The sequence below is a fragment of the Chlorocebus sabaeus genome, chromosome 8 (assembly GCF_047675955.1).
Source record: "Chlorocebus sabaeus isolate Y175 chromosome 8, mChlSab1.0.hap1, whole genome shotgun sequence".
Classification (NCBI taxonomy): domain Eukaryota; kingdom Metazoa; phylum Chordata; class Mammalia; order Primates; family Cercopithecidae; genus Chlorocebus; species Chlorocebus sabaeus.
The window spans coordinates 61,191,933-61,200,961 of record NC_132911.1 but is presented as its reverse complement, the minus strand read 5'-3'; positions in this window follow the sequence as shown (position 1 = coordinate 61,200,961).

The window sequence follows — 9,029 nt, the reverse complement described above, 5'->3', positions numbered from 1 at the left end:
TTCTCTAATGCATTTTATGAAACCAGCATCATTCTGATACTAAAGTTGTACAGAGACACAATGAAAAGAGAAAATTTCCAGTCAATATCCCCGATGAACACAGACACAAAATTCCTTAACAAAATACTAGCAAACTGAATCCAGCAGCACATCAAAAAGCCAATTCAACATGATCAAGCAGGGTTTATTCCTAAAATGGAAAGTTGGTTCAAAATAACAAGTCAATAAATGTGATCACCACATAAACAGAATTAAAACAAAAGCCACATGACCATTTCAGTAGAAGAAGACAAGGGCTTTTGATAAAATTCAACATCATTTCATCTTACAAATTTTCAACAAATTAGGCATCAAAGGAATACACCTCAAAATAATAAGATCCAAACCCACCACCAAGATTATAACTGATGAGCAAAAACTAGAAGTATTATCCCTGAGAACTGGGACAAGACAAGGATGTCCACTCTCACCACTCTTACTCAGCATAGTACTGAAAGTCCTAGCCAGAGCGATCTGGTAAGAGAAAGAAATAAAAGGTATCTAAATAGAAACAGAGGAAGTCAAATCATCTTTCTTCACAGACAATATGAGTCTATACTTAGAAATCCCTAAGCACTCCACTAAAAAGCTCCTTGAATTGACAGATAATTTCAGTAAAGATTTAGGATACAAAATCAACATACACAAATCAGTGGCATTTCTATACACCAGTAATGAGAGAGCTGACAGCCAAATTAAGAACACCACTTACAACAGACACAAAAAGAACAAAGTATCTAGGAATACAGCTAACCAAAGAGGTGAAAGAACTCTATAATGAGAATTACAAGGCACTGCTGAAAGAAATCAGAGATGACAAAAACAAATAGAAAAACATCCCACCATTCCATGCTCATGGATAGAAGAATAAATATTGTTAAAATGGCCATACTGTCCAAAGCAATCTATAGATTCAATGCACTTCCTATTAAATCATAAACATAATTTATCACAGAATTAGAAAAAACTACTCTAAAATTCACATGGAACCAGAAAAGAGTCTGAACAGACAGAGCGATCCTAAGCAAAAAGAACAAACCTGGAGACATCATGCTGCCTGACTTCAAACTATACTGCAAGGCTACAGTAACCAAAACAGTTTGGTACTGGTACAAAAACAGATACATAGACAAATGGAACAGGATATAGAACCCAGAAATAAAGCTACATATCTGCAACTATCTGATCTTCAACAAAGCTGACAATGACAAGCAATGGTGGAAAGGAATCCCTATTCAATAAATGGTGCTGAGGCCAGCTCCGTCAGGGAGACCCTAACCCAGTGGCACTAGAAGAATTAGACACACACACAGAAATATAGCATGTGGAGTGGGAAATCAGGGGACTCACAACCTTCAGAGCTGAGAGCCCAAACAGAGATTTACCCACATATTTATTGACAACAAGCCAGTGATAAGCATTATTTCTACAGACTACAGATTAACTAAAAGTATTCCTTACAGGAAACAAAGGGATGGGCGGAAACAAAGGGATGCCTTCTGGCTAGTTATCTGCAGCAGGAATGTGTCCTTAAGGCAAAGATCGCTCAGCTATTGTTTGTGGCTTAGGAACGCCTTTAAGGGGTTTTCTGCCCTGGGTGGACCAGGGGTTCTCTGCCCTCATTCCAGTAAACCCACAACCTTCAGCGTGGGCATCATGGCCATCATGAACATGTCACAGTGCTGCAGAGATTTTGTTTATGGCCAGTTTGGGGCCAGTTTATGGCCACATTTGGGGGCCTATTCCCAAAAATGGTGTTGAGATAACTGGCTAGCAGATTGAATCTGAACCCCTACCTTTTACTATATATCAACTCGGCAGGGCGCGATGGCTCATGCCTATAATCCAAGCACTTTGGGAGTCTTAGGTGGGTGGATCACCTGCAGTCAGCAGTTCGAGACCAGCCTGACCAACAGGGTAAAACCCTGTCTCTACTAAAAAATACAAAATTTAGCCAGGCATGGTGGCGGGTGCCTATAATCCCAGCTACTTGGGAGGCTGAGGCAGGAGAATTGCTTGAAACTGGGAGGAGGTTGCAGTAAGCCAAGATCGCACCATTGCACTCCAACCTGGGCAACAAAAGCGAGATTCTGTCTCAAAAAAACAAACAAACAAACAAACAAACCAAAAAACTCAACTCAAGATGGATTAAAAACTTAAATGAATTCCTTACACTATAAAAATCCTAGAGAATACCTAGGAAATATGATTCTGGACATTGGCCTTGGCAAAGAATTCATGAGCAGTCACCAAAAGCAGTTGCAACAAAAACGAAAATTGACAAGAGGAATGTATAAACTAAAGAGCTTGTGCACAGCAGAAGAAACTATCAACAGAGTATACAGACAACCTACAGAATGGAAGAAAATATTATCAAACTATGCAGCCAACAAAGATCTAATATCTAGAATCTATAAGGAATTTAAGCAATTCAACAAGCAAAAAACAAGCAGCCCCATTAAAAAATGAGCAAAGGACATGAATAGACACTTTTCAAAAGAAGACATACATGTGGCCAACAAAGGTATGAAAAAGTGCTCAACATCACTAATCATTAGAGAAATGCAAATCAAAATTAGATACCATCTCACACCAGTCAGAATGGCTATTATTAAAAAGTCAAAAAATAACACACACAGGCCAGGTTGCAGAGAAAATGGAATGCTGACACACTGTTGGCAGGAAAGTAAATTAGTCACTTTAATTTAGAGATTTCTCAAAGAACTTAAAACAGAACTACTATTTAACCCTGCAACCCCATTACTGGGTATGTACCCAAAAGAAAATTGTACCACCAAAAGTACACATACACTCCTTTGTTCATTGTAGCACTATCCACAATTACAAAAACAAATCAACCTAGATGCCCATCAGTGGTGGAATGGATAAAGAAAATGTGGTACATATGCACAGTGGAATACCACACAGCCGTAAAAAGAATGAGCCATAAAAAAGAATGAGATAACACTCATTTGTAGCAACATGAGTGGAGCTGGAGGCCATTACACTAAATGGGTTAATGCAGGAACAGAAAACCAAACACTGCATGTTCTCACTTGCAAGCTTTGAGCTAACCATTGAATATACATGGATACAAAGATGGGAACAACAGACACTGGGGACAATTAAAGGAGCTGGGGAGTGCGGGTTGAAAAACTACCTATCAGGTACTATGCTCACTACCTAGGTGACAGTATCATTCATACACCAAATCTCACAAATCTCAGCAATACACAATATTCCCATGTAACAAACCTGTACATGTACCCCTAAAACTAAAAAGTTAAAAGAAACAGAATATGTACCATATTTTAATTTGAAATAAGTATTTTGTTTATTTAAATACCAAAAATGTTACACTGATTGGAGTTTTAAGACCTTTAGAATGCAGGAATGTTTTTATTATATTTTATACAGAATAAAATTTGTATTTACCACACACAAAAGCAAAAGCAAAACACAAAATGGTCTTGTGGTCAAGTAGGCTTCTCAAAGATTGTGATATCTAAAACCAGCCTTGAAAAATATGAGGCATATAAAACTTGAGAATTTGTCAGGGTTGGTCATAGCAATAAGTGACTCATAAAGGAGAAATAGGAGAATATTTAAAATTAAGTTGTATCAATCAAAATCACTCAAGAAGTGAAGAAAAGTAAAAATACAATCTGAATCAAATCATATGGAAGTCAAAAGTGGTTCAAAGAAATTTTAAAAAATGAAAAAAGAAAGAATGAGAAAGAACACCCTGCACCCACTATGGAGCAGGCACCATAGCAGGTGCTGAAAACTTGGGCTCTGCATTTGAGGGGCTAACACACTTACTGTGTTCCCAAGGATATTTGTATCATCCATATCTGGGCATTCGGTGGAAACCATGCTAAATGGGAACTGGGAGACCACGTTTCTCAATTTGGCCTAGCCTTCAGGGAACTCAGTTTACTCACCTATACAATCAAGAGATTGAGCTAAATTATTGCTCTAGCGCTCTAACCTCTAAAATTTTCTGATTTGATGTGCACTCAGCAGGTGTTTGTAACTTTGTCCTGAGGTATAATGACGTTATTTCTTGAGGAACTTTGTTAGAAGGGTTCCTCAAGTGGCCATATCTGCTACAGTCCTCTGCAAAGGAAAGTATCATCAGGCCATTACAATTCTTCAGGTTGCTATGGCTTTTCCCATGTGTGTGGATGTCAAATAAAAATAACCTTGCTACTCTGGCTGAAATGATTTGGCCAGATGCAAGACACCTATGTGAATGTATGTGAGAACTACAGAGTGATAAGGAGCTTGGGGTGAAACATGACCAGTATGAATGACCCAACGGGAGCTCTTCATGCCAGTGTGAACACTGATACATGGAAGAAAAAGGCTGAGCATGGTGGCTCACACCTGTAATCCCAGTACTTTGGGAGGCTGAGGCGGGTGGATCACTTGAGGTCAGGAGTTCAAGGCCAGCCTGACCAATATGGTGAAAGCCCATCTCTATGAAAAATAGAAAAATTAGCTGGGCTGGTGGTGCATGCCTGTAGTTCCAGCTACTTGGGAGCCTGAGGCATGAGAATTGCTTGAATCTGGGAGGCAGATGTTGTAGTGAGCTGAGATGGTGCCACTGCACTCCAGCCTGGGTGACAGAGGGAGATTCCATCTCAAAAAATAAAAAAAAGAAAGAAAGAAAAAGTGGGTCACTAGAATTGCTTTTGTATTCTACATGACTATGAGTCATTCTTAAAGAGCTTCAGGATCTGCTGAACATGACAGTTTTAGAAGCACTGAGAGACAGAATGACTCTACAGTTGCTTGCCTTCCTGGGCTCCTCTTTACTACAGATATTTGTTCACAAACTCCCATCACCCAGAGAAATATGAGTGTGTCTCATCTTTTACAACTGTGAAAACCTCAGGGGCAGGCAGGAGGTATCTCCATCTGAATGGGGCTTATACATGAAGACAGATGAGTAAGCAGCTAGTTCTACGCAAAGAATGGGTTATTCAGGAAGACCTTACAGCATAATACAACTTTTAGCAAGTTGATGTGGCAAAACTATATATTTTCTAGTTGGTTTAGGACTAAGATAAAGAAATAAATTGGGAAAGTTGGTTTTACCACTTAATTAATTTGGGTTGTTTTATTTATTGAATTATGATTAGGATTTTCTTCAAATTCATAAAAGCAAAAAAGATTTTTTTTTTTGCTATTAGAAAGACTGGCTTTATTATTAATCCTTTTTAGGTCAATTTCTGGGCATGCTAACATTAAGTATATGAAATAACATGACAAGGAAAAATTTATAGTTCAACTTTGCTTAAAAGTTATAAGAAGTTATAAAGACTCTTTAAGTCATCTCTGAAAAAGTTTGAATCTTTAAAAAATGTCCCTTTTCATATGATTATCCTTTAATTTTCAAGTTTTCTTTTTAACTTGAGGGTGTAGTGAAATCTCAATGTGGACAAAATTATAATTCTGTATATAAACTACAAGAGTTTTTTCCAAAATGTGGGGATTGTGACTATCAAGAGTGTGAAGGTTCTGAGATTTTACTCTGCTTGCAGCTAACAAGTGAGTCTGCTAGCCACATGGATGCTGACAGAAGTCACTAGACTCTAGGCTCAAGACAAAGCAATTGTGGCATTTACAGTGTCAGCATTTGCACTTGTTCCTCAAGCCCCAATTTCCACAGGGTAACAATAAGAGGGTCTCAACTTGTGAACACACAATTGGATGCATTCCAGGAAAGGAACTCTGAGTTGAGGAACCCTAAATCTTTTATGATTAGCAATAAACCTGCCCTACCTTTGCCCCAGAGCGAGCCATCATTTACATTACAATGTAAATAAAACAACTTGTCCTTTGCTCTAGAGGGAAACACCATCTGCGTCTTCCAAGGCTGTTTCTGTATAAACACCCTTGAAAAGATAACATTCTTGAAAAGGAAGATAGTTCCTCTGAAGGAAAGACATTGAGAAACACAAGAAATCACAGAGATTTGTCTCTCAACAGTGACCCATTAATGGAACTGAGAGAAGAGAGACAGACCCTCCAATATCGTCTTATACTGTTTTATATTCAGAAAAGGAAAGAGAAGCAAAACTAAAGGCAGATAGCCTGGCGCCTAGGAACCAGACCCAAAACTAAGGAACTAGACCCGAAACCAGGCCTGGGCCTGCCTGACCTAAGCCTGGTAGTTAAAATTCGACCCCTGACCTAACAACTGATGTTATCTATAGATTATAGACTGACATTGTGAAACTTCCTGGTCTGTTTCACTCTGACAACTGGTGCATGCAGCCCCGGTCACGTACCCCCTGCTTCCTCAATTGCTCATGACCCTCTCACGTGCACCCCCTTACAGTTGTGAGCCCTTAAAAGGGACAGGAATTGCTCACTTGGGGAGTTGGCTCTTGAGACAGGAGTCTTACTGATGCTCCCGGCCAAATAAACCTCTTCCTTCTTTAACTCAGTGTCTGAGGAGTTTTGTCTGTGACTCGTCCTGCTACAGAACCATCAAATCAGTTTGAAGGGTAAAAAAATATACAATAATATGTCATACATCAGGATAAGTATTGTTTAGTGAAGCCTTTGTTTGCTATGTCTAAATGTAAAACCTATTTTAATTCTCAAAAAGTTTGAGAAACACTTGCTAGGATATCATGGCTGTATTGAGTTCTTACATTCTAGATGACACAATTTGTCTTGTTTTATGTCTAAATCTATGTAATAGCAATATGCATTATGTTGAGAATTTTATGTAATATAAATTATGAACAAAATTCCATAAAGTACATATTCTAATCATGATTGATGAATAGCACTCAAATGCTACTTTCTGCAGATGAGAAAATTTTAGATATTTTTATATATTTTTTTTTAGAGACAGGGTCTTGCTCTGTCACTCAGACTGGAGTGCAGTGGTGGGATCTGGGCACTGCAGCCTCAACCTCTTGGAGTCAAGCAATCCTCCTGCTCAGCCTCCCAAGTAGCTGGGACTATAGGCATGCACCACCACGCCCGGCTAACTTTTGTATTTTTTGTAGAGATGGGGTTTTGCCATGTTGGCCAGCCTGGTCTCAAGCTCCTGAGCTCAGGCAATCTACCTGCCTTGGCCTCCCAAAGTGTTGGTATTACAGGCGTGAGCCATTGTGCCAGGACTATATATTTTTTTAATAAATGAAATTTTAAGATGATAATTTTACCTCAGGTTTTAGATAGGTAGTGAGCAAAATGTATATGTCCAGATCACCTAGAGAATAAAATATGTGGGAAAATTTACATTACTCACTGAATTGATGCTTTGTAAGCAGTAAGATTTAATGAAGAGTACAAACAAAAAAGTTAAGAAATATTTGGTATCTTAAGGATGCCAAAGCAAATAAATAAATATATATATTTAGGCTGATTTGTATGCTGGTGAAACAAATGTTTCGAATAAGCAAAATGAATGTTGGGTCTTTAATGTGTTTGTTAAATTCATTTTTTTTGAGAAACACTTTACAAAATACACAACATTTCATTAAAAAGTAGCTTTTAAAAGTCCAGTTTCATAAATACTTACTGAGTTCTTGCTATATGCATAGGATCTGAGTTAGGTCAGAAGATATAAAGATATGTAAATTACTTACCTGGCTTTATGTCGTGCATATGGATCAGAGTGATTATAATTTCAAAGGGTTGCAACTATTTCCACTTTTCTATTGTATATATAGTGGTCCCTCTCTATCTGTGGGTTCCACATCCATGCATTCAACCAACAAGATCAAAAATATTTGGAAAAAAATACCAGTAAAAATAGCAATGCCATGGTAAAGATAATACAAATAAGCAATACAGTATAACAACTATTTATATACCATTTATATTGTATTAGGTATTATAACTAATCTAGAGTTGATTTAAAGTAAATGAGAGGATGTGTGTAGGCTATATGAAAACACTATATCATTTTTTATAAGGAACTTGAGCATCTCAAATGTTGGTATCTGTGTGGGTCTTGGAACCAAACCCTGCAGATACCAAAGTATGATTATACCTACAGAACTGTCTCCAACAAGAATTCAATATTACTATTGCTAGGATTGGGGCCATAGTAAAATGCTATAATGCTAACAAAATTATTTTACATTAATTTTAAAAGTTACACATTTAATTGTTTATTTCTAAATCTGGGGGAAACAATTTTAAGAATAGATGTAGATCCTGTTTTAGAAAAAGACTATCCACAATCTTGATATATGAAAGCCACTTTTCTGAACTTCAATTATCTGCCAAAGACGGAACTTTAATGGCAGAAGCAAACATTGTATCACTGGATCTATTAAAAAAACAGAATTATTGTTTCTATAGGATAGAATCACTTAAGGAAAGAATATGCAAATAGTAATCTTCTTGGAAGTTTTATATTTTAAACATGTAAAATGCCATCAGTTCATTGTTTTCTTTCTCAGAAAGGTAGTAAAACCACTTTTAATGAGGGTTCAACTAAGCTGAACCTTTCTTTAATTACAATGTACCCCTCCAATGCATATTTAAAGGAAAAAATACAAGGAAACTAACTGGCAGAGATTAATTTTTTTTTTTTTTTAGACAGAGTCTCGGTCTATTGCCTAGACTGGAGTGTAATGGGGCAATCTCGGCTCACTGCAACCTCCACCTCCTGGGTTCAAACAATTCTCCTGCCTCAGCCTCGCAAGTATCTGGGATTACAGGCCTGTGCCACCGTGCCCGGCTAATTTTTGTATATTTAGTAGACACGGCATTTCACCATGTTGGCTAGGCTGGTCTTGAACTCCTGACCTTGTGATCCACCCGCCTTGGCCTCCCAAAGGCGTATGGGTGAGCCACTGCACCCGGCCAAGATTAATTTTTATAAAAATGTTTTTCCAGGGTAAATTTGAAGGTCAGGAGTCATTGAAAGGAACCAAAATGTCCTCAACATCTCAGATGCTAATAATGTTTCATAAATTGATATTATTTATTCTGTACACATGGAGACTATC